Source organism: Thalassophryne amazonica, chromosome 4 (genome assembly GCF_902500255.1).
Source record: "Thalassophryne amazonica chromosome 4, fThaAma1.1, whole genome shotgun sequence".
In the NCBI taxonomy this organism is placed as follows: domain Eukaryota; kingdom Metazoa; phylum Chordata; class Actinopteri; order Batrachoidiformes; family Batrachoididae; genus Thalassophryne; species Thalassophryne amazonica.
Window position 1 is genome coordinate 27,143,827 of NC_047106.1, and position 25,473 is coordinate 27,169,299.

Below are 25,473 nucleotides of genomic sequence, written 5' to 3' on the forward strand. Positions count from 1 at the left end.
TTTTTGTGGTTTATGCTGGTGGATTTTGTTTCTCTATGGGATGCTATCAATGGAGGGTTTCAAAACTGTCAACAGCTTCATGGTTGGTTGAGAACCAGGCTGCATTATCATTTGCTGAAGCTTCCCAAGTCTTGAGGTTTTTGATTTCCTTATTTCAGTTGGTGTTTCAAGCTGCTATTCCATCTCTTTTATTGTCCTGTGTGGGTTTGGGCAATTTCGCCAGTCTGAGTACATGTAGGACCGGGGTAAAGGGATGCAGTGTACCAACTGTCATAAATGGGTTTTTACAACCAAGACTTCAGTGTTGAGTGTGTAGTCTGTTTTAAGCACATGACTTTTATTCAGCAATCGTCCCAGTCAGGTCAGGTCTGGGAATACGTCCAACTGACATGCATCACTGGATCCACCAAACTACAGAACTGCCCTGGCTGTCATGTTGGCATCCAGTGATCTTTCTTCTACCATCACAGTTGTAATTATACTGCTGCACTTTCCACGCCTGATCCACCGTTGAAGGACCTGTTGGACTGCTCTTTGCCCGAAAACTCTCATTTAACCTTTACACCATGGGTGGCCCTGCTGGTAGCTGAAGCTCGTGATGCTACTGCTCTCAAGAACCAAGGTTGACAGGAATTTCCTCGCCACGACAAGGAGATGATTCATCGAGGAGATATTCGGGCATCAGGACTGTGCTGACTATTGCGCCGTGTAGTAGTAGTTTGATTTCACATTTTACATGTCTGAATAGCTGCTGAAATGTAAAAGATGTTTGACTACAAAAGGGATATTTTTGAGACAAAAAGCCACACATAACCTGGTGGATCAAAGCTTATGGAGGAAAAGAAAATATCACCTTCTATTATCCCTTATTCCCCACACATTATAATGTCTTTTGTCTGTCACAGCCTTTGAAGTAGTGGTCTCCTGAAATAAATACATATTCAGCCACCCCAATGGGATGAAGGAATCAAAGAGGCCAATGATCAGCCCGTCACTTTTGGGTGATGCCCCAGTGTAATTCACCATGACATTAAGAACTGTGCTTTCAAACATTCATATCTTAATGCTTTCAGACTGGTATGTCATCATACATGACACAGATTCTGAAACATGGTTGTTACATAAAAATACTGAGGCTATGTCCAGCATGACAATTAGGTCAACTACTGCCATGCCCTCTGAGAACACAACCAAACCTCCTCGATATAGTCACTGCTCATATGTGTATCTGTATATTAGCTCAAAGTTGTACTTAATCATATTTGCTTTCTGTTCATTACAGGTCACATTCACAGCAAAACATAACATTCCATGTTTCTGTGGCGTCAACATTCAGTGCTGCCAAAAGGTTTGTGTACAGTTGAGATTTTACATTTGAATTTGATGACATAAAAAAAAAAAATCAGCCTTCTTTAGATTAAAATCTCTAAAATGATGTCCTTTAAACTCACAGAGAAAACTAGTCTATGCAACAGAGAAAACTAATCTATACAACATCGTCATCTTCTACGCTATAGTGTGGTGGGGCAGCAGGCTGAAGGCACTTGACATGAAGAGACTCAACAAGCTCATGAGGAGAGCTGGCTCTGTCCTGGGGGTTGAGCTGGAGTCCGTGGTGGAGGTGTCAGAGAGGAGGATGCTGAGGAAACTGCTCAGCATCCTGGGCAGCACCTCCCACCTACTGCATGCCACACTGATGTCCTGTCAGAACACCTTCAGCCATACACTGAGACCACCGAAGTGCACCACAGAATGCCACAGGAGGTCTTTCCAACCTGTGGCAATCAGACTAACTCCTCCCCCTTCTGCAGGATGAATACATAATTAAACAGAGTTATTCAGTTATGTGCAATATTGTCAAACATCTTGTGCAAATGTCTTCTACTCTTCTTTTTCTTTCGGCTGCTCCCCTTAGGGGTTGTCACAGCAGATCAGTCATTTCCATCTCACACTGTCGTCTGTATCTTCCTCTGTTACGCCAACCACCTGCATGTCCTCCCTCAGCACACCCATAAACCTCCTCTTTGGCCTCCCTCTTCTCCTTCTGCCTGGTGGCTCCATCCTCAATATCCTTCTTCCTATATACCCTATTGGACTTCATTCTTGCACACAGGTGGTTTGCATCAAAAGCTCAAATTTGTTGTTAGAGACAATGCACAACTACTTGCACTTGTACAACCTGCAAATTTGGTGATTTTTTAATGTTAAAAAACAAGGAGGAAAAATGAACAAGTCGATTTGACTGCAGAAAAAAATTGTTTCATATTAGTCTGCATTTATTCTATGCACTATATTTCATACTGTACTCCAAAATCTTTCGTGGTGTTGCATTTTGAAAGCGGTCTCATGTTGTGTGATATTTCTGCAGCTCTGTCTCTCGTCCAGATCAAAGTTCAGAGCTACACTGACTTCAATGTTGTTTTAGTCACAAAGTCCTTTCCAGCGTTCAACAAAACACTGATTGAGAGAAAAAAAAAAGATGATTTCCACATGAGTCGCAATCGTAACCACTGGAAAACACAGAGAAACGTATTTCACTGAAAAGTGTCTCTTTCTGCCTGCCTGCTAATGAGCACTCATGTCTTGTCCTCCTGGCTCCTGCAATAAACAGCAGATAGGCATAGGTTTGAGTGGTGTGTGTGTGTGTGTGTGTGTGTGTGTGTGTGTGTGTGTGTGTGTGTGTGTGTGTGTGTGTGTGTGTGTGTGTGTGTGTGTGTGTGTGTGTGTGTGTATGGGGGGGGTGTACATGCATGTCTTCACTTTTTTTTTAAATTGAAAAGACACATTACTGTATTTTTATTTGAAGACAAAACTTGCATGGGTTTTCTACTTTTCTTCGGTGTGTGAGCTCAACTTGACAGGTGAGGTGCGCCTGCGCAGTTCCCAGTGGAGCTCATCTCGATGGGACTCGGTCACCGGTCAAGATGAGCTCCACTACCGTGGTGTAGTGGAGATATATATATATACAGTGTTGCCACAGTTACTTTGAAAAAGTAATCCAATTACTGATTACTGATTACTCCTTGAAAAAGTAACTTAGTTACTTTACTGATTACTCAATTGTAAAAGTAACTAAGTTAGATTACTAGTTACTTTTTTAGTTACTTTCCCCAGCTGCCGACAACAACCCTCTGCCACCTCAACATGACAATGATACCTGTTTTGCCAAAACTTACTTTATAGTCACCCTTTCTTGACTTCAATGAAAATAAATACTTGTTTTATAAAAAGTAAAATAAATACCTCTTTCTTGACCTCATATTTAACTGTTGACAGCACTGTAACAGTAAAACTTGCAATTTCGAACCTACATTGTTTATAAATGTAACTATTAAATTCATTCTAGCATTTTTCTAACATTTAAATTCTCTCTAAATATTTTACTTGTCGAAATTAATATTATTTTAAGTAGTATTAGTAGTTGTAGTAAAAAAAAGGCTTCAAAACTGGACCTTTAATCTAGGGGTGTTGTGGGGGGGGCACATCCTTGCCCCATGCCCCCATTCCATCTGGATTCGCCCCTACTTTGGCGTTTGAGCACAAAGAATGGATAACATTTATTTATGCAGAAAACGTGACCAGATTTACAGGTAAGAAAGTTTTATTGTGTTTTCACATCATGTGGTCCTCAGAAAGAGAGTTTAGGTGCATTTGAGTGGAAAATAGTGTTAGTTGTTGACGCGTCGCGGAGGATCAGCTGTTTTAACGTGCAGATACAGAGCGGCTCAGCTCAGAATTCTAAATAAAGGAGGAAAAAAAAGTATAAAAATGTCTTTGTAAAGCTCAGTGCAGGTGTGCTGATCACCGCCCTTTAAGAGGTGACGACGAGTCGAGCAGCTGCAAAAAACCGCGGATGAAAAGCTCACAGCTCACTGAAAGTGGGCAGTTCAGTCGAACCCCGACCTCCTGCCCACAGACCAAGTTTAATGCTGCTGTCGACCCACAATGAAAAATAATAGTAACGCACAGTGACATGAAGAAGTAACTTTAATCTGATTACTGATTTGGAAAGATTAACGCGTTAGATTACTCGTTACTAAAAAAAGTGGTCAGATTAGAGTAACGCGTTAGTAAGTAACGCGTTACCGGCATCACTGTATATATATATATATATATATATATGAAAGCTAAGGTTTCAATTAGTTACATTGCTAGCATAATTATTTAACTATGAGTACCCTGGAAGAGTGTGGAAAGTAACAATTGTTATGTGTACAGGTATTCATTCATTCATTATCTGAACTCACTTTTTCCTGTTAAGGGTCACAGAGGAGGGGGTGGAGCCTATTCCAGGCTGTACAGGGATTATGCTGTAAATTTGTTCTGAAAAGTTTCCATTTTAATACTTTGTACATTGTAGCTAACCTGTAACTAACTACAGCCATCTTTATGTCTTCACAAAAAACATGAGCCTCAATTAATCCTGCATTCTCTTTTTAACATGGAAAAGTGTTATCTAATAACTTGAATAATGCAACATTTAGTAGCATGTGCTACTATGGAAATAATTTTAGTTACAATCCTATTATTATTAATCACAGACCATGTAGCTCAGTGGTTAAAAACGTTGGACCACCACCTAAAAGACTCAGCTCAATTCTCGCTAAAGCCATTAGATTGTGTCCTTGGACATGACATTTCACCTGCATTGTCCAAGTCTATCCCGTTGTAAAACGAGTCCCTTTCGGAGGTCGGGAAGTAACCTGCGATGGACTGGCATCCTGTCCAGGTGGAGTCAAAGACTCTGATCTGCTTCACAATATAGTATCCAGGCATAGCACCAGTCTGATGTGCCTCAGGGCCTCTTGAGGAAGAGTTGTAGATCCATGTCTTCACAAAGAAGTACCAGCAGCAAGGAGAGATGGGACACTGGTGATACAGCACTTCTCTGTTAAACGCACACAACAAGATTAACGTACATTCCATCTGGGCTGTGAAGACTCTCTGATCTCCTCGAGAGACTCAAAGGGCTTTTGAATCGACTGCAAAGATGAGAACAAGGACGTGAACACAGAGGTATAAAGACAATGGAGAACTATCCAATGGGAGGATGAGCAGGACAAGCCATTTGAGATGAGGCAGGATGTATCTGAGGGCATTCAAAGTTCCCATAACGGAGTCTAATAAAGCTCCGTGGAAGCTGTGACATATACAGTGTGTCAGTCCTCGCCAGAATGTGTGTGTTGTCCTTTCAAAGCCATCTCAGAGTCTCCTGGGAGTCAGCTACCCAGGCTCCCTCCTTCTACAACCATTGTAGCTCATACACAATGTCCCTATTTCATTGTCCCCCCTGTCTCCATCTGAGGGCCACTACTGCCTCATTATACCTGTGCTTAGTGTGTGGAATCCACATTTTGGGGCACAGGAGGCTACCAAATGCCACCACAGGACCTCTCCATTGTTCGCATACACTTACACACACTGCTACATAAACGGGGCCTGATTGCTGAATAGGTGCAAAGTGTTATTATGCAGTCATGAACTATAAAGGGTTTCACAGTTAGTATAATATGAGATGTAACAATGTCTCCAGAATGCACTCAGGGGAATTTGGGAGTAAACACTGTGTGCTTAACCCTGAGTGGAGCTGGTTCTGTAGGTAGAGATGTACTTATCTATGCATGCCACCAGTACTTCCCTACATAATTGCATCCTATATTTAAATTTTCAATTCAATTTAATCAGCTTATAAAGTGCCAAATCACAACAAAAGCCACCTCAAGGTGCCTCAGACAGAACAGTTCAATATAAAATTTTAAATAAATAAATAAAAATTATAACATAATTAAAAACAGAAGTAAAAGAATAAAACAGATTAAAAAAATGAAAACTATTCATGAGAAAGAGAATAAAAATAGGTTTTAAGTTACAGTGGGAATCTCGTTCATCCATTCATGCCTGTCACTAATTAGATGACGAGGCATTTGGCTACCTTAAGAGAATTATAGTTACTCCTGCCGTTTACCCGCGCTTCATTGAATTTCTTCACTTTGACATTCAGAGCACTGGGCAGAAATTACATTGTGTCAACACACGCCGTGGGCCTTCACAATGCTTTTTTTAATTGAACAGTCGGATTCCACCGGTCCGCACCAGTTTTAAGTCAGCTGCTAGGTGCCAGCTGAGGCGACTGTTGCTGGAGAGATCCATGAGACGAGCCGGGCACATGACCAGAGTCTCCACCGCGGGCAGCCGTACCCCCCTCCCCCGGGGTCCCCGGCCCCCCATCCTCCGGCACTGCCCGCAGAGAGCCTGCCCCTGTGTGGAGGGGGGAGAAGCCATACCACGCCTTTAGGTTCGGGAGCGTGGGAGGTTGGGCTGTCAACTGCTCCCCCAGCCGCAGTGCGAGCCCAGCCCCGCTTTGTACCCCAGCGTGACCAACCCAGCCCTTAGAGCCAATCCTTGTCTCAAAGTTACGGATCTGACTTGCCGACTTCCCTGACCCGCCTTGTTCCAACATGCCACAGACTGTTCACCTTGGAGACCCACTGCGGATATGGGTATGGCCTGGCACGAGATTTACACCTTCTCTCCTGGACTTTCAAGGGTCAGTGAGAGCTCACCGGACACCGCAGTTATAAAGCACCTAACGTATGTGTGTCACTCCATGTGTGTGTGTGTGTGTGTGTATATATATATATACCCAGGGCCAATATATACCCGAAGAAGACAGGCAGGAAGTCGAGTCAGTGAGTAGAATTTCTTTGTAAAAGTACTGAATGAGTGGTGATCAGATCACATAAAACAGTTAAACTCCGTAAGCGATGGCGTGGAATCGTCTGTTAATGAAACACAGTTAAGCTCCTCGAGGAGGGCGGACTCCTCTACGGTAGCGAGAAACGCACGTAGTTAAATTCCGAAGGAGGGTACAGACTCCTCTGTTTTAATACGTAAAGGAAATACCGGTTAGAGAATAAAAGTGTGAAAGTGTAATACTTTGGACAAGGGAGTGACAACCGTGTGTGGAAGCAGAGGCAAGTGATTCCGCTTCCTACGGGGAGGTGAAAGGAATCAACCACACGACGGAATATTAATTGTCACGTCCAAAGAAAGTGAAAACTTCAGATTTAGAACACCCTAGGTGTGCCCCCGTCTGAAGTCCAAATTATAACAAAGAATAATAAAAATGGGGGGAAAGACGTCTAAAAAGAAAGAAAATCTATCAACTGACGATTGGAAATTTATGGAAGCAAAAATTCCAAAAACAACAAAAAAATTGGAGACCTGGATTAATAAACATGACTTTGACGGACGACTAAACTTGACCAGTATTCAGAAGTTGAAGGAGAAGCTGGAAAAAGAACATAAAGGGGATGAGAAAAAGAAGCAGAAAATAGGAGCAGACTTAGTGGCATTTTGGGAAGAAGAGGCGCAGAGCAGACAGAAAGGAGCAGAGAAGAGGAGGGTGGAAAAGGCAAGGAAAAAGAAAGGTGTCGGTAAGGCAGAAGAGGATGTGATAATACAGCAGGAAGAACAGAAAGTATCACAGCTGCCCCAGACGCAGAAGGCAGGACCATCTACGTCACAGTTATATCCTCCATTGGAGGATACACCACCTCAGTACACCATATATGGATGAAGAGGTGGACAAGCTCAGCCAAAAGGCTAACCTCACTTCGAGTGTTTATTTCATGATATTTTGGGAGGCTGAGCAGTGGTTCTCATAACAGGTTTGCTTTGGTGTGGGCATTAAAAATTATAACCTGCTCATTTCCTCAGTAATCATGGATTAATGGCCTAATGTCCTCAAGCTAGTAACAGCTACTACAAATGGTAATGCCATTAGGATCCTACCAGCAAGCTCAGCTAACAGACTACCCTCAAATCAGGTGTATATTCCATCATATTTTGGGGGCTGACTGATGCTCCTCATAATAAGACTGATTTTGTGTGGGCATTAAAAATTATGAACCGATTATTTCCTTGGCAACCGTGGATTGGGGTGACACGGTCGCTTAGTTCTTAAGTGACCGTGTTAATCGTTAATCACATTTTTTTAACCCCAGTAAGAGTCATTCACAGCATGATAGAGTTGATTTTATACTGTGATAGAACTGATAGAGTGTATTTAACTCTGTTTGGACTGGGACGAAATGTTATCCTGGTAGAGTATATTTTACTCTGCAAAATTTACTGTGTGATGATGATTTCTGAAAGACAACAAATTCATATTTAAACTGTACCAGTGGCTTGATCTTACATGTACTGTAATCTAATTTGTTTTCATTTCTTCAACTTACTTCAGCAGAGTACTGAGTACAGAATACATTCAAACATGATAACAACCACCACTGTTTGCTCACAAAAAATGACATCACCCATGGCCAGTATTTAGTCTTTTTCAGACAGTTTATTCTCTCAGGATCATAATGTGGTCATTGCATTTATTTTTATGCCCGCCAAGGATGTAATAAAATCAATGGCGTTTATTTGTCTGTTTGTCTGTTAGCAGGATTAAGTCAAAACCACTGTACGGATTTTGACAGATGTTATGCCATGGAAGACTTCATTAAACTTTGGAGCTGATCCAGATCCGGATTCTGCATGAAGATTTCACTCTATACAGGCTTTGATGGATTACATCAAAACTACTTCACGGATTTTCACTAAAATTTGCACCACACATACGAGGTCTGTCAATAAAGTATAGGTCCTTTTTATTTTTTTCAAAAACTATGGATTTCATTCATATGTTTTTACGTCAGACATGCTTGAACCCTCGTGCGCATGCGTGAGTTTTTCCACGCCTGTCGGTGACGTCATTCGCCTGTGAGCACTCCTTGTGGGAGGAGTCATCCAGCCCCTCGTGGGAATTCCTTTGTCTGAGAGGTTGCTGAGAGACTGGCGCTTTGTTTGATCAAAATTTTTTCTAAACCTGTGAGACACATCGAAGTGGACACGGTTCGAAAAATTAAGCTGGTTTTCAGTGAAAATTTTAACGGCTGATGAGAGATTTTGAGGTGATACTGTCGCTTTAAGGACTTCCCACGGTGCGAGACGTCGTGCAGCGGTCCCAGGCACCGTCGTCAGCCTGTTTCAAGCTGAAAACCTCCACATTTCAGGCTCTATTGATCCAGGACGTCGTGAGAGAACAGAGAAGTTTCAGAAGAAGTCGGTTTCAGCATTTTATCCGGATATTCCACTGTTAAAGGAGATTTTTTTAATGAAAGACGTGCGGACGGATTGCAGCGGCGGCTGCGAGCCGACGCTGCAATAAATGCAGTCCATTGACAGTCCATTATGTTCAGACCACATAACCTGCGAGTGATAAGATGGCCACCCTTTTGCTTCAGCAGTTTGTACAGAGTGTGTGAGCCAATGAGCTATCCAGTGCTATATACAGATCAGTGGGTTTGAGTTAGTGGAAGTTAGCGTGCACGTTGACATCTGCAAAATGTCTTGTAAATCACTCCAGAGGTGTTATCAGGTTACATAAACAGCACTGTCAGTTTTAGAAGTGTTTATTTCACACTAGCATTTACATAATATATGACAAAGAGGTTATATTTACACACATAGTTATATTTGCAGCTAGCCTGTGATGTCACCACGCTAACGTCCACAAAATCAATCAATCAATCAATTTTATTTATATAGTGCCAAATCACAACAAACAGTTGCCCCAAGGCGCTTTATATTGTAAGGCAAGGCCATACAATAATTACGTAAAAACCCCAACGGTCAAAACGACCCCCTGTGAGCAAGCACTTGGCGACAGTGGGAAGGAAAAACTCCCTTTTAACAGGAAGAAACCTCCAGCGGAACCAGGGTCAGGGAGGGGCAGTCTTCTGCTGGGACTGGTTGGGGCTGAGGGAGAGAACCAGGAAAAAGACATGCTGTGGAGGGGAGCAGAGATCAATCACTAATGATTAAATGCAGAGTGGTGCATACAGAGCAAAAAGAGAAAGAAACAGTGCATCATCATGGGAACCCCCCAGCAGTCTAAGTCTATAGCAGCATAACTAAGGGATGGTTCAGGGTCACCTGATCCAGCCCTAACTATAAGCTTTAGCAAAAAGGAAAGTTTTAAGCCTAATCTTAAAAGTAGAGAGGGTGTCTGTCTCCCTGATCTGAATTGGGAGCTGGTTCCACAGGAGAGGAGCCTGAAAGCTGAAGGCTCTGCCTCCCATTCTACTCTTACAAACCCTAGGAACTACAAGTAAGCCTGCAGTCAGAGCGAAGCGCTCTATTGGGGTGATATGGTACTATGAGGTCCCTAAGATAAGATGGGACCTGATTATTCAAAACCTTATAAGTAAGAAGAAGAATTTTAAATTCTATTCTAGAATTAACAGGAAGCCAATGAAGAGAAGCCAATATGGGTAAGATACGCTCTCTCCTTCTAGTCCCCGTTAGTACTCTAGCTGCAGCATTTTGAATTAACTGAAGGCTTTTCAGGGAACTTTTAGGACAACCTGATAATAATGAATTACAATAGTCCAGCCTAGAGGAAATAAATGCATGAATTAGTTTTTCAGCATCACTCTCAGACAAGACCTTTCTAATTTTAGAGATATTGCGTAAATGCAAAAAAGCAGTCCTACATATTTGTTTAATATGCGCTTTGAATGACATATCCTGATCAAAAATGACTCCAAGATTTCTCACAGTATTACTAGAGGTCAGGGTAATGCCATCCACAGTAAGGATCTGGTTAGACACCATGTTTCTAAGATTTGTGGGGCCAAGTACAATAACTTCAGTTTTATCTGAGTTTAAAAGCAGGAAATTAGAGGTCATCCATGTCTTTATGTCTGTAAGACAATCCTGCAGTTTAGCTAATTGGTGTGTGTCCTCTGGCTTCATGGATAGATAAAGCTGGGTATCATCTGCGTAACAATGAAAATTTAAGCAATGCCGTCTAATAATACTGCCTAAGGGAAGCATGTATAAAGTGAATAAAATTGGTCCTAGCACAGAACCTTGTGGAACTCCATAATTAACCTTAGTCTGTGAAGAAGATTCCCCATTTACATGAACAAATTGTAATCTATTAGATAAATATGATTCAAACCACCGCAGCGCAGTGCCTTTAATACCTATGGCATGCTCTAATCTCTGTAATAAAACAAAATGCCATGGAAATCACTGCAGAGGTGTTATTAGGATCCAAAAACAGCGTTTTCAGTTTTAGAAGTGTTTATTTCACGCTAGCATTTACATAATATATGACAAAAAGGTTATATTTACACACATAGTTATATTTGCAGCTAGCCTGTGATGTTACCACAAAATGCCATGGAAATCACTGCAGAGGTGTTATTAGGATCCAAAAACAGCATTTTCAGTTTTAGAACTGTTTATTTCACGCTAGCATTTACATAATATATGACAAAAAGTTTCTATTTACACACATAGTTATCATAAGTCAAGATTAGCCATCTTTGGACTTGTCCAAGGTCTATGTCCCAAGAATGTTTCCTGTGAATTTGAAAACTCTGGCAGTAATAGGACTGGATTTATGCTGAGCACAGAAAGACGGACAGAAGAAGAACAGAAGATGGACAGAAGGATGGACAGATGCAAAGTCTTCACAATACCCAAAGGCCATATTTGTTGGCTTCGGGTAAAAAAAAAGTAATGTTTTTACTGTTTGTAAGTGTCTTGTCTATTTGCATTGTCAAGCAAACGCATCCTTAAAGTAGACCTGCATTGAAATAAATGTGGTCAGATCTCAGAAAGAAATAGCTGATATGTATTTATAAGACCCTTATGAATGCAGTAAAGTAAATCTGCAAGCCAAAATTTGTAATTCAGCAGAGAAATCTTTGTTTGAAAATGACAAATTTGCAGCTAAAATTTGGCCCTCGGCGAAAACTGTTGGTACATCCGGGACGTTGCCGTGACGTATGGGAGAAGACAGAGTGCTAGCACCTTCAGTCCAATCCCGCGTGTTGAGTGAATGCAATACCAGCTATTTCTCAATTGAAATTGATTTTGTCCAAAGATCTGACTGCATTTATTTCAATGCAGGTCTACTTTAAAACAAACTGTCTGATGGGGGTGGGTTTTTTTGTTCCCAGTTGGGAAAACTGAATGGGATGTTTAAGGTGCATTTTCAGGTTGGTTGCATTTCCAGCTTTCATTGCCACTGCTTTCAAGCGGGTTATTCTCGCTCATTAGACTTCAGTCCAAAATGTTCCCACATTGGAACTGTGGAATTGTGCTTTGAAACCAAGTCCGTGTCCTCTTCAAAACTTTCTGGATAGAAACTTTTTGGACAGGAGGGAGGAGCGCCTCGTGCACAGAGCAGGCTGAGCCCACATCCCCCCCCTCCTGCAGACAGCAGCATGAAAGGGGTAAAAGAAGTTGCGTGACTCGCTGAATTGTTGGCAACACAACATACTTGCATGTCAGGGGCGATTTATCATGGTCAGCAAAAGGATCATGTTCATTTTTATATGTCAAAATATGTATTGATTATCGCGACAGGCCAACCTGTTGCTTTAAGTGGAAAGGAACTGCTACGACCCACGGCCATTCTCTGAGGAGAGAGGCAGCAGGAGGAGCTCTGTTGCCAGATCTGCTTACTAGAAGTGACATTACATTTGCTTCTGTTGTGTGATTCTCTGTGGAAATGTGGGAAAACTCAGCAGCAGTAACATAAAAATGAAGCAGTTCCTCTCTGTCACATTTTGAGACCACGAGGATGTGTTGCACAGAGGCACAGAACAAGTAGCAGATCAGATACAGGTTTCTTTCACCACAGGTCACAGGAGTTTAAAACAAACAGTTTCAAGCCTCAAAACAGTGTCGCGAGGTGTTGTTTCTACACGCACGGTCACAGAACTGTGGGACCTTCACAGCACGCAACATAACTGTATTTAACTTTAACAGGCAGAACAAAAAACTTTACACTCTTAAATAATAACTACAAAACAATGCACACATAGAAAATAATTTTTTTAAAGGGAAATTATAAAATAAACAATAAAAGTACAAATGAGGACACCAAAACCATAAAAACATACAGTAATCCTCAGCGATTATGAACCACAGAAAAACACACGAGTTGTCAGTCTGACTTGAAACATTTCAACAGAAGTCGACTTCCTCACATCAGCTGGCAATCTGATTTCTTGGTGCATGACCAGAAAAGGCTATTAAAGCTGATGTCGTCTTCCTAATCTTCAAAAGATATGACAAGCTGATAGCACAGCAGATAAATTATACGATCTTGCAAATGGTGATAGAATCACCAAATTTAGCACAAATACTCCTGAGACATTACTCTTTCGAAAAAACTAATTGGCCACTTGAATTTTCAATAGGCAGCCAGTTAGGGGTCAATTGAAGAATTCTTACTTACTTTAGGAATTTAGAATCACTCAGGGGTCAAATTAAAAGATGCTCCAATCAAATTGAAAACTACACCACATTATTTGTCTGATCACAAAGATTCCTACAAGGTATAGTTTGGACTATCTGTGACTGAATGTTATGGAGTTATGGGGTAAAAATAGCAAGAAGGTGACAAAGGTCAATTTCAATTTGTACAGGGGTCAAAAGTTAAAGTTGCTCCAGTTTTGATAAAAAAAAAAAAAAAAAGTGGGGCAAATTACTGCTTGAGCTGGTAGGATTAATAAATGGAATAGTTTTGACAGTGTTGAATGCTTGCTCTCCAAAGTAAAGGTCAAACAAAGTCAACGTCCATTGGATTCTACTATATGACATGTGACATGTTACCCCGCAACGTGATAACTAAGCATGACACATGGTGCAAACTATTCCTTTTAAAAACCCTATTAAGTAATAATCATCATCACTTTTTATTTATTTATTTATTTATTTTTAATTTACCAAAATTAGAGCAAGTTTAACTTTTGACCCATGTACAAACTGAAATTGACCCTTATCACCATTCCTGCTGCTTTTACCCCATAACTTTCAGACACAGATAGTCGAAACTTTTAGGACTCTTTATGACCAAACAAATAATGTGGTCCAGTTTTCAATATGATTGGAGCATATTTTAATTTTGACCTCTTGTGTAATTGTTAATTGACCTCTACCTGGCTGCCGATTTAAAATTCAAATGGCCAACCATTTTTTTTGTTTTGTTTTTTCAAAGAGTAATGTCAGGAGTATTTGTGCCGAACTCGGTGCTTCTATCACTATTTGCAGAATTCCTGTGTAAATATTCTGCTCTCTGCTGCGCACATAAGGAAACTCATTAGAGTAAGAGGGTTAGAGCCACTTCATGTTTTGTAGGCAAACAACTCAACCTTGGAACGTGCACTTCTATGAACAAGCAACTAGTTAAGAGATTTTAGCACCAGCGTTCACATGATCCATTTTTCTACACTGAAATAATCACTCTGGATGACAGAAAAGCATCAATGCAAATGTCAGCATCTGATCCTTGCAGTGTTTTGTGAATGGATAAGAGTGACTCTGGTCACCTCTGTGATGTGTACACCAAATAAAAGAGTCCAATGGACATTTTTGACTCTACAGGCTCATTCATGGCCTATTTACATGCTTAAATCTATCTGTGCATTCCAAATGGTTTGACTGTTTCTGCCAATGTGATCTAACACCCAGCTCACCACATTTTAACCAAACAGCCATATGTGGTGATTTGGGTACCCCTTAGCATCACTGTATGATGCTTGGAAAAATGGTAACCCTAACTATGACCATAACAGAACCAAAATATAGATGAATATTTCCTGAAGACGTAGAAATGAAGCAGATGTGTCCAAAAAAAAAAAAAAAACAAACAATCCTTGTACGTCACTGAATGGTACTAAGAGACTAATGAACTCGTGGCAAAGGACAACTGATCAAACATAAATATGAGAACGTGGTGTTGCTGGTCACAAATTTCTACACCTGCTTTCTGTTGACATGGATGTTAACAAAAATATCCACTGGAGGGCACTGCAGACAACTTCAAATGACAGTCGAAGTCTTCATGTTTCTAGCCCGACAACCGAATTAGGCCGGATACTGGCCTCCATGTTGGAGTGGGATTTCACACTCCTAAACAACCAATAGGAGAGCAGCGCTGGAATTCCCTTACCTAAATGACCAATAGGAGAGCAGCGCTCGTGCCACATCAACGTGAGGCTGACGCATGGGCTGACATCAGCGTCTAGGCCACCAACCAATCACAGCTTAGGAGAGAGAGGCCAGTATCTGGCCCAATTCAGGCCGGTTGTCGGGCTATCATGTTTCTACCGCAAAAGAAACCAATGAGTAAGTACAGGGGGGTAAAAAAGTATTTAATCAGTCCCCGAATGTGCAAGTTCTTCTACTAAGAAAGATGAGAGAGGTCTGTAATTTTCAACATTGGTACACTTCAACTATGAGAGACAAAATCAGAAAAAAAAAAAATTCCAGGAAATCACATTGTAGGATTTTTAAAGAATTTATTTGAAAATTATGGTGGAAAATAAGTATTTGGTCAATAACAAACAAGCAAGATTTCTGGTTCTCACCTGTAACTTCTTCTTTAAGAAGCTCTTCTGTCCTCCACCTGTTACCTGTATTAATGGCATCTGTTGAAATGCGTTATCTGTATAAAAGACACCTATCCACAACATCAAACAGTCAGACTCCAAACTCAACCATGACCAAGACCAAAGAGCTGTCGAAGGACACCAGGAAGAAAATTGTAGATGGGCACCAGGCTGGGAATAGTGAATCTACAATAGTCAAGCAGGTTGGTGTGAATAAATCAGCTGTGGGATCAATTGTAAGAAAATGGAAGACATACAAGACCATTGATAATCTCCCTCGACCTGGGACTCTGTCAAGGATTTGGCCGGGACAGGGTGTTGAGCCCTTGTTTTTCCCCGTTTTGTGGTTTTCCGTCTGCTTCAGCTTTGATTTATCAGTAATTATTTTCATCATGAGGTATTCTGTTATGTTTTTCTTATCACTTTTTACTTTTCATACTTTAGCCATTCTCGAGTTCTGTTCTAGTTCTGTTCAGCCGGTTTGTGTTTTCATTGTTTATCATTTAGCTTTCTTCTGTATATGTTGGCTGTTGTTTTCTGTTCTGTTCAATAGTGTTTAATAGTCTGTTCCTGTTTAATTTTGCTTTTGTATTGATTTCCTGATCAGTTCTAGTTGCTTTTGTTCTCATGCTCATGTTTGATTTTGGTTCCTGTTGTTGTTGCATTATATTCTGACCATGATTTCCAATTTAGCCCTGTTCTGTTTTTGCTATTTGTTCCCACTCCGCACCTCCCATCATGTCTTCGTTCCTTGTCTCACGCCCAGTTACTTATGTTCACTCCATGTCCTGCACCTGCCATTATGTTTTTCCCCCCACTTTGATTCAGTCTGTTTTGTTTCCATTCATTCACGCTCTTGCACCAGCTCATGTGTCTTTGTCTATTACACCGCGTCACTTTGTGCACTCCCTTCCTCACTGTCTTGGCCCATATATACTCTTTCTTCACTAGCCACGACCCCTTCTGGATTGTTCCTCACATGTACCTTGTTATCACCTGCATATTTAATCTCCACCCAGTCACCACCCATTTGCCAGTTTGTTGTCGCTTTTTGCACACATCCCAGCCGTTAGTTCTCAGTCCTGTTTTGCCAAGCCGTGTATCGATTGTTCCTCTGTTTTTCCTTGACCACGTTTTTTGCCTCATCCTTGATTACTGTGTTTGCTCGTGCCTTGACCCCTGCTGGATCATGACTGTGTTTTTGTCTGACCCCAATTGTACCTCTGCTTCACTGCTTGATCACCTGTGCACCGAACCTAAGCCTGAAATAAAGACCATGTTTTTCCTACACCAACAACAAGTCTGGAAGTCTGCATTGGGTCTTCCAGCATGACAATGATCCCAAACACACAGCTCGGGCAACGTAGGAGTGGCTCCGTAAAAAGCACTTCAAGGTCCTGGAGTGGCCTAGCCAGTCTCCAGACCTCAACGCCATAGAAAATTTGTGGAGGGAGTTGAAAGTCCATGTTGCCCAGCGACAGCCCCAAATCATCACTGCTCTAGAGGAGATCTACATGGAGGAATGGGCCAAAATACCAGCTACAGTGTGTGCAAACCTAGTGAAGACTTACAGGAAACGTTTGACCTCTGTCATTACCAACAAAGATTATGTTACAAAGTATTGAGTTGAACTTTTGTTATTGACCAAATACTTATTTTCTGCCATAATTTACAAATAAATTCTTTAAAAATCCTACAGTGTGATTTCCTGGAATTTTTTTCTCATTTTGTCTCTCATAGTTGAAGTGTACCTATGATGAAAATTACAGACCTCTCTCATCTTTCTAAGTAGGAGAACCTGCACAGTCAGGGACTGACTAAATACTTTTTTACACCACTGTAGGTGTTTGGATGGAGGAGGTCTGTGTGGCTGCTAAAAACTTCACAAGAAGATTTTACATATGAATCTCATCACAAAAACGGTCTTCTTTGTTCTCTTTAGCTTCAAGGTAGTGTCTTGTTTGAAGTTTGACTATACCACCCCCACAATTACCAAAATTATCAATGGCATTGTTCCATTTTCATCTGCCAGTTTTCTGAAAATGGACAAAATGTGGATGAAGCGTACATGGTGTGGACAAAAGTCTCCATCTGTATCTGGATCTAATGATGAGCATAAATCATCCCTATCACTGTGTAATTCAAAACAAAGACTCAACAGGGATAATCTGAAGCAATTATACAGGCGCCTCAGCTTGGCAGATCCAATTATCATCACCTCTGTCTTATTGAGCACCAGGAATTTAGACAACATCCAACTCCACCAGGCAAGACCCTAAATTAGAAATAATGACACATTATCTGCAAGAACTGGCATGTATAAATGCAAAATTAATCCAAAAGCTATGTATAATTAGATCCAAATGTGCCAAGTACAGAGAAAGCAAAAATTTGCCCAGACTGCATCCCTGTGGGACACCATGCTTAACTGCAGAGCATTCAGACGATATGCCTTTGAAGAATATATATTGATCTCAGCCACAAAAGCGGATGGCCAGAAATATCAAACGGATTTTCAGTTCTGTTCAACACAATGCCATTATCAACTGTATCAAATGCAGCACTCAAGTCAAAGATCAACAACGTAGACACAGAATTGGAATCCAAAGCAAACAACACCTCTTTTTGATAGTGTGGTCTCCGTAGAATAATGCATCCTGAATCCATACTCCAGAGGCTCAAAGGGAAAGAATCACACAAGAAAAATACCTGTGCTTCAGGCCAACTTTCCTTTTAGGTTTGAAAAAGAACATTATGATCCCTGACAGCAGAGAGCTGTTGGTCCTCAAGAACATATTCATGTTAAACAATAACAGCACATCCATTAAACGTCTATTTGCTAAATGTTACATGTGAACAAAGTCTACAAACAATAACGGACACCGAAAAAAGAAAAGATTATTTTTTTCCTAATGACCTAAACATTTAAAAAAAAAAATGCTGATTTAATACTGTAGACGACAGCATGGAATGTGATCAATTATGTATCAAAGTCTCCTCAACCTCATGTGAGGGCTTACGGAGGAAGAAGTCGCTGCCAGTGTTGCCAGACTGAGGCCAAAAAGGTTACTGGACCAGATGGACTAAAAGCTTGGCCTCTGCTGGACTCCTACAAGGTGTTTTTATCAGTGAAATTCTGTTTTCCAACCTTTAACATCGTGGATCGGACACTTAAATGACACTCTGAGGAGCAAACGTAAAAGGACAAAAAACTCACCGGTAAATCTCCCACAAAAGGGATGAATTTACTGTCAGGATGACAAGGAAAATAAAAGAGTATTCGGACTGTTTTGGAGCAAAGATTTTCTAATGTCAACAAAACTTGCTTGATTTAATTAATGATTCCTCTTTTACTCAAGGGCACTTCAGTAGAATTTTTGAAGTGCAAAATTCTGCGTTTCAACCTGCTGACTCATTCACTCACTCATCTTCAAGCGCTTACTCCAATTAAGGGTCACGGGGGGCTGGAGCCTATCCCAGCCGTCACAGGGTGTGAGGTGGAGTACACACTGGACAGGTGGCCAGTCTGTCGCGGGGCCACATATAGACAAACAAACACATTCACACCCGCACGCACACCTACGGACAATTTAAAGTTTCCAATTCACCTAACCTGCACATCTTTGGATGTGGGAGGAAGCCGGAGCACCCCAAGAGAACCCACGCAAACACGGGGAGAACATGCAAACTCCACACTGAAAGGCCACAGGTGGGAATTGATCCCATGACCTTCTTGCTGTGAGGCAACAGTGCTAACCACCAAGCCACTGGGCTGCGGCAACATGGTGACCTTATTTAGAATTAAAACAGTGAAATGTGTAGGGCAATTCTTTGGTAATGAAATTGCAATGACCGCCAAATTTGGACATGTTTTAGTTCCCAATTTAAAAAATTGCTATGATTATAATTCTGTTACGGTAGAACTGACTCGTATGTCTCACACTGACTGTTTCCAGTCAAAAACAATATCATTGTTTTGACAATAGTGCAGCAGATAAATGAAACAAACCTTCACTTGGTTATGCAAGCATCAGATTTGGCATGAATGTTCTTCATAACTCAGTGTTGGATAAAAAAGTGCGGGCCACTTAATATCCAATGTGGCGGCCAGGTCGGGGTCAATGAAGAATTACACAGGGGTCAAAATTTAAAAATGCTCCAATCATATTGAAAGCTATACCACAATATGTGCCTGATCACAAAGATAAAAAAAAGTCCAAACTATACCTTTTTTTGGAATCTTTGATCAGACACATAATGTGGTATAGCTTTCAATATAATTGGAGCATTTTTAAATTTTGACCCCTGTGTAATTCTTCATTGACCCCAACCTGGCTGCCATATTGGATTTTAAGTGGCCTGCACTTTTTTTTCTCAAACACTCAGTTATGAAGAACATTCATGCCAAATCTGATGCTTGTATCACCAAGTGAACAATTCTGGCCAAAAATCGAACTTATCTGCGCCTCTCCAACCTGAATTTTGGTGCACCATTTTTACCCAAGGCCAAAACATGGCCATCAGGTATTGCGTAGACTTTGTGTCCATCTGTCTGTCTATGCTCTGCATAAGTCCAGTCCTATTACTGCCAAGGTCTTCAAATTGACAGGGAACATTCTTGGGTCACACACCTTGGACAAGTTCAAAGATGGCTAACCTTCACTTATTGTAAGAGGTCAAAAGATCACATTCTTTCTACACACTCTTTCATTGATTACATGCTCATACGGCTGAGGTTATTTTAGCACTGCATTACATTTTGCAGATTACCTACTTTTTAAAGTTAAACATAGTGGGTTTCATGTTAAACATCCCCCTAAATTATTTTGCTTGTAAAAAGTATTGTTGCCAAGAAATGATATTTATAAGTAGGAATGGGTGTCGGGTCTGATATTATACTATTCTTTCATTGGTTATCATAAGGACAGGACTGATCCACTTACCGATCCAAGCCTTCGCCACACCGTCAAATGAGTGCATAACATGGTGAGTCTACTCTGCCTCTGAATCACCATGGTGGCAAATATATAAAACTAACCTTAAAAAATTCTAGTAGTACCACTGGCAAAAACTATGATTTCTGTCCTTTTTTTAATGAGCGGAAAGGTGCATTTGCGCTGTACTCTGAGTTCCATTTCAAAGCCATAACACACCATCTACTGCAGCTTTTGTATAAAAGAGACTTATTTCAGATGCCGTTGCCTGACAGAATGGGGGGGGGGGGGGAGACAAACAAAAAAACAAAATCAATCATGAGAAACATTGGGGGAATTTAATGAATTACTACCTGGTGAAGAAATATAAGATGTCTCTGACTCCATGCATTTAAGACAAAAAGCAATTATTCACATTCTCTGATTGCAAGTCAAGGCAATCTGTATCAGCATCGGCAGTTTCATATTAGAATCGGATCGGACCTGAAAAAACGTGGATCAGCCCATCTCGATTTCCAAGATTATTTACAAAAAAAGGGCTGCATTATTACAACGCTTTCTATCTGATGCAGGTGCATAAAGTTCTTTACAGTGATGATATACATTCACATATGCATACTGGTGTCAGCGTGCTGCTATGTACTTGTTTCTTCAAGAAACTGAAACAAGAATCTTTTGGTCACAAGTGTGTCTCGTTAACCTCCATGCTAACGCCTCCCATTAATAAGAAAACAAGGCCAATGTTACTACAAGTTACAGTCCTGGTGGGTGGGCGCTTGGTTTCAATTTTCTGATCGCCTTGTAGGATGATGTAGCCAATCATTGTCAGGGATTTGGCCGTGTCAGGGCATTGGGCCCTTTTTTTTCCCCTTTTTGGGGTTCTTCAACTGCTTCAGCTTTGATTTTTCAGTAATTATTTTCACCATGTGTTATTCTGTTATGTTTTTCTTATCACTTTGTTACTTTCCTTACTTTAGCCATTGTCCAGTTCTGTTCTAGTTTTGTTCAGCTGGTTTGTGTTTTCATTGTTTATCATTTAGCTTTCATCTGTTTGCTGTTATACTTTTATATCAGGTTTTAATTTCTGTTTATTAGTCTGTTCCTGTTTTATCCTGCTTTTGTATTGATTTCCTGTTCAGTTCTACTTGCTTTTGTTCTCATGCTCATGTTTGATTTTGGTTCCTGCTGTTGCATTATATTCTGACCATAATTTCCAATTTAGCTCTGTTCTTTTTTTGTCATTTTGTTTCCACTCCGCACCTCCCATCATGTCTTTGTTCCTTGTCTCACGCCCAGTTACTTATGTTCACTCCACGTCCTGCACCTGCCCCATGTCTTTGTCTCCCACACTTTGATTCTGTTTTGCATTTTCATTCACTCCCACTCTCGCACCAGCTCACGTGTCTTTGTCTGTTACTTCACTCCATTCTGTTCTTTCCTTCCTTCACTAGCTTATACTCTGCACAACCTTTGGCCTCCCCGGTCACGCCCCCTTCCAGAGACTTCCACGCACCTGCTTCACATCACCCTAATTTGTTTGCTCCTTATTTAAACCATCACAGTCTCACAGCTCACTGCTAGTTTGTTGTCACTTTTGCACACATCCCAGCCTTAGTTCTCAGTCCTGTTTTGTCAAGCCGTGTGTTCTGAATTCTTCTCTGTTTTTTGACTACGCTTTTTGCCTAATCCCCGATGTCCATCTTTGCTTGTGCTTCTGAACCCTGCCTGAATAAGACTGCGTTTTTGCCTGACCCTGTTTGTACCTCCGCTCTGCTGACTGATCACCTGTGCACCGAACCTAAGCCTGAAATAAAGACCATGTTTTTTCTAACTCCAACTACAAGTCTGGAAGTCTGCATTGCGGGTCCAGCCACCATGGATGTCGGGCAGTCACCCGCCCTGACAGAACAAACTAGCCATAACATGGTCCCCGCAGGCTTCACTCCGTCCACAGACGCTTTCACCTCAAATCCTGACGTTGAGGAGACAAAAATAGTTTTTTCAGACCTCTCACTCTTTTTCATCTGTTTTCGTGACTGCTATGAGCCCAGAGAAAGGTTTGATTACTTGGAGCAGGCCAGGGAGTTGGTGAATTCACACCCATGGCTTTTTGACTTTTTCCCTGAGCTTCTGAACCTAGATGACGTTTTCTGCAAACCGAAATGCCCAGATTGGATGAAGCACCCTGAGGCCTACCTACCTTCTGATGATGATGAGGCCGACTGGGTTGATGTGGATGAGGACGGTGATTCAGAGTCAGAGCAGACAGTACGCCAGGACACAGCTACTGTATTATTCAAAATTCAAGACTTATTTTTTGAGTATCAGGACTGCCGCAGTCAGTGGAGCAAACAGCAGATTTTCTCAGCTCTTGACCAGATCATTTATTCCGAGCCTGAGTTATTAACCTCTTTCCCAGAACTAAAAGACATCAAGACGCAGTTCCAGCAGGGTTGGGTGCCTCCATGCATTGAAGACCCGATGGACTTTTTGGTTGAGTCTGACACTACCACCTGCTGTGAGGAGCCGCATGTCATAACTCTTTCAGACGTCGCCCTCGCTCCACCTTGGTACGACATTATGCCAAAGAAAACTGCTTACCTTCTGTCTTCAGTCCCGGCCATGCAGTCGGATGATCCAGTCACGTTCCAGATGCCTCCAAAACCAGCACCATGGAGAGAACAAGTGATGTCCACGTTGACAGCGCCAGATCCAGTGGGACCGTACATCCCGGTCGCTGGTTCCACAACTCAGTCGCTCCACGTAGCGCAGGTCCCAGCGCCCCCAAGGTTGAGAGCACCTCCTGTTCCAGTTCCGTGGCGCTCCACAGTTCAGGAACCGACAGAACAGCCCCAGACTGGAGGACTGACTTCACAGCTGAATTCCACACCGAAATCGGTGTCTCCTCTTTCCCTTCCCGTTCCCTTTCCACGCAAGCTACAGCCACATCAGCTGCTGCCGGCTCCGACAAGCTGTACGCCACGTCAGTACGAAGCTCCAACATTGCCTGAACCCTTGATGGTGGAAAGTTCTCCAGAACCAACGGTTCCGCTTCCTGCTCCTGACCCGACCATCAAGCCATCAGGAAATTTCATGTCGCTGCCGCTAATCGTGGCGCGCGAGCTCGGTGACTCAGTAATGGTGCCTATTGAGCCGGCAGTTATGCCCTCAAAGTTCACTCAGTCTGCTCAGATCTCTTCTGCTCCTCCGATCAAGGTTTCTGTGAGTACCATGACGACGAGCACTATCGTCAATTCGGCTTCAGCGCACACGATGGAGGAGGCGTCGTCAGAGCACGTGCTGCGAAGCGCTACAACAACAATGATGTCATCAGAACTGCTTTCTCAGGCCTCCTTGAAGCTCTTGCTTCAAGCCACGCCCATGACGCCGCACAAATCACCTGGATCAACTCCTTCACCGGCATTCATTAGCTCCACCTCTTCATGCTCTGGGGTGAACACACCAGCGGCGGCTCCAGAGGGGGGTCCACGCTTGCACCATGCTGCTGACCCAGAGTCTCCACAGCCGGCTCCTTCGTCTGAGTTCACCTGGAAGATGACTTCTGAGGACAGCATTAATGGGACGGTCAGTGATTTTCCTTTTTGTGTTTGGTTTACGCTGTTCTGTTTCACTGTCAGTGAGTCTATTAGAAATCTGCTTACAACGCCATGTATCAATCGGAAACGGTTTTCTTATGAGTCTGTCATTAGTCTGTCACAAGCACCGTTCCATAATCTGAAAGAGTGTTTTTGTAAATTGATGGAGAAATTTCCTAGGTTGCCACGTCACATTTTGAAATGTAAGCTTCTGTTACTGTTGTTAACTACCACATGTGGCATGCTGAGCTGCAGGCAAGTTGGTTTCTTCAGGGCACTCCCCGAAAGAGTTTATCAGTTTGGGAGATGCAGCTCCACTCAAGCTTGTGTTAAGTCCAATCAGTGGGTTTTGGATCATGTTCCCAGTTCGGCTCACGTTATGAACTTATGAACTTATCGGAAAGGGGCAGCTATCATTTGTACTTTTGGAAGGAAATGATTCCTAAGATTAACTCAAACTCAGAAGTTCCATCATATTTTGGGTTTTGTTCTTCATCTCACAATTGGGCAACGGACAGTTTGTGTCTGGATTTTGCACCTGTATGATTTGTTTAAGATCTCTGTGTCAGTCCTCTTTACTGCGGTATATGATTCAGTGAGGCTTCATCTGCATCAGTTAGGTCTCTGGCTTTTGTTTCTGTTAAGACAGATGGTTAACTGGATATGGGATTTTACGACATATAATAACATCTTGACTCATGTGGTTTGTGGGATAGCTCGGGCAGTGAGCTCTTTATGTTTTTGGTTTATGCACTTCAGTGCCTCCCTTCAGCTTTGGTGTTTTCCATAGCATTATATTTGGAAGGTTTAGTTCTCACCTGTGTTCTGCGACTGACCACTTCTCGGACTCCTTGGAGGGGGTTGTTATCTGGGATGGGGGTTTAGGAATGCTGAGAGCATATTGGTTTTGTTGGGTTGTTGGGATGTTTTGGGCTTGGTTATTTCTTTGGTTCTTATATCTTTCCCGTTTTCTGGTTTCCACCTGGAGGCACCGGTATCTGTCTGTCAGTGCTTTCCGACGTTTCAGCCCTGAGTCTGTCCCTATACATCATCCTGAGTCTACTGTCCCCAGGAATCGGCCTCCTGATGGTGTTGCACATTTTAAAGGGCCCCATGGTCGTCCCCCGGACCTTGCCCAGAGTTGGTTCCCTGTTATGCCTGTAAGCCAGGTTTACCATTATGGCCATCCTCTCACTAGTGTTTCATGCCCGCTGCTTCCGGCACCTGTTTTCAGTCATCCGTGGGGTCTCCCGCCATATAGGCCTCTTGTGTGCTGCCCTGGTCTCTGTGTGCCCTCCTCCTTGTGTTTTCCCCCACCGCCCTCCCACTGTCGGTTTGTTTTGTTGCGTCCATCCAGTGACGGATGCTTTGGGGGGGTACTGTCAGGGATTTGGCCGGGTCAGGGCACTGAGCCCTTGTTTTTCCCCTTTTTGGGGTTCTTCAACTGCTTCAGCTTTGATTTTTCAGTAATTATTTTCA

At 42.1% G+C, this 25,473-nt stretch overlaps 1 protein-coding gene and 1 long non-coding RNA gene across 2 annotated transcripts in view; both read right to left on the reverse strand.

Annotated features, from left to right (window-relative positions):
• grik4 (glutamate receptor, ionotropic, kainate 4) overlaps nt 1-25,473 on the reverse strand; it is a 1,339,327-nt gene that overhangs the window by 843,788 nt on the left and 470,066 nt on the right. The window lies entirely within an intron of this gene.
• On the reverse strand, nt 5,985-6,480 carry LOC117509563. The gene is made up of 2 exons (XR_004560436.1): nt 6,383-6,480; nt 5,985-6,130 (listed from the first exon to the last, which is right to left on the reverse strand). It is a non-coding gene; the product is annotated as an uncharacterized LOC117509563 (long non-coding RNA).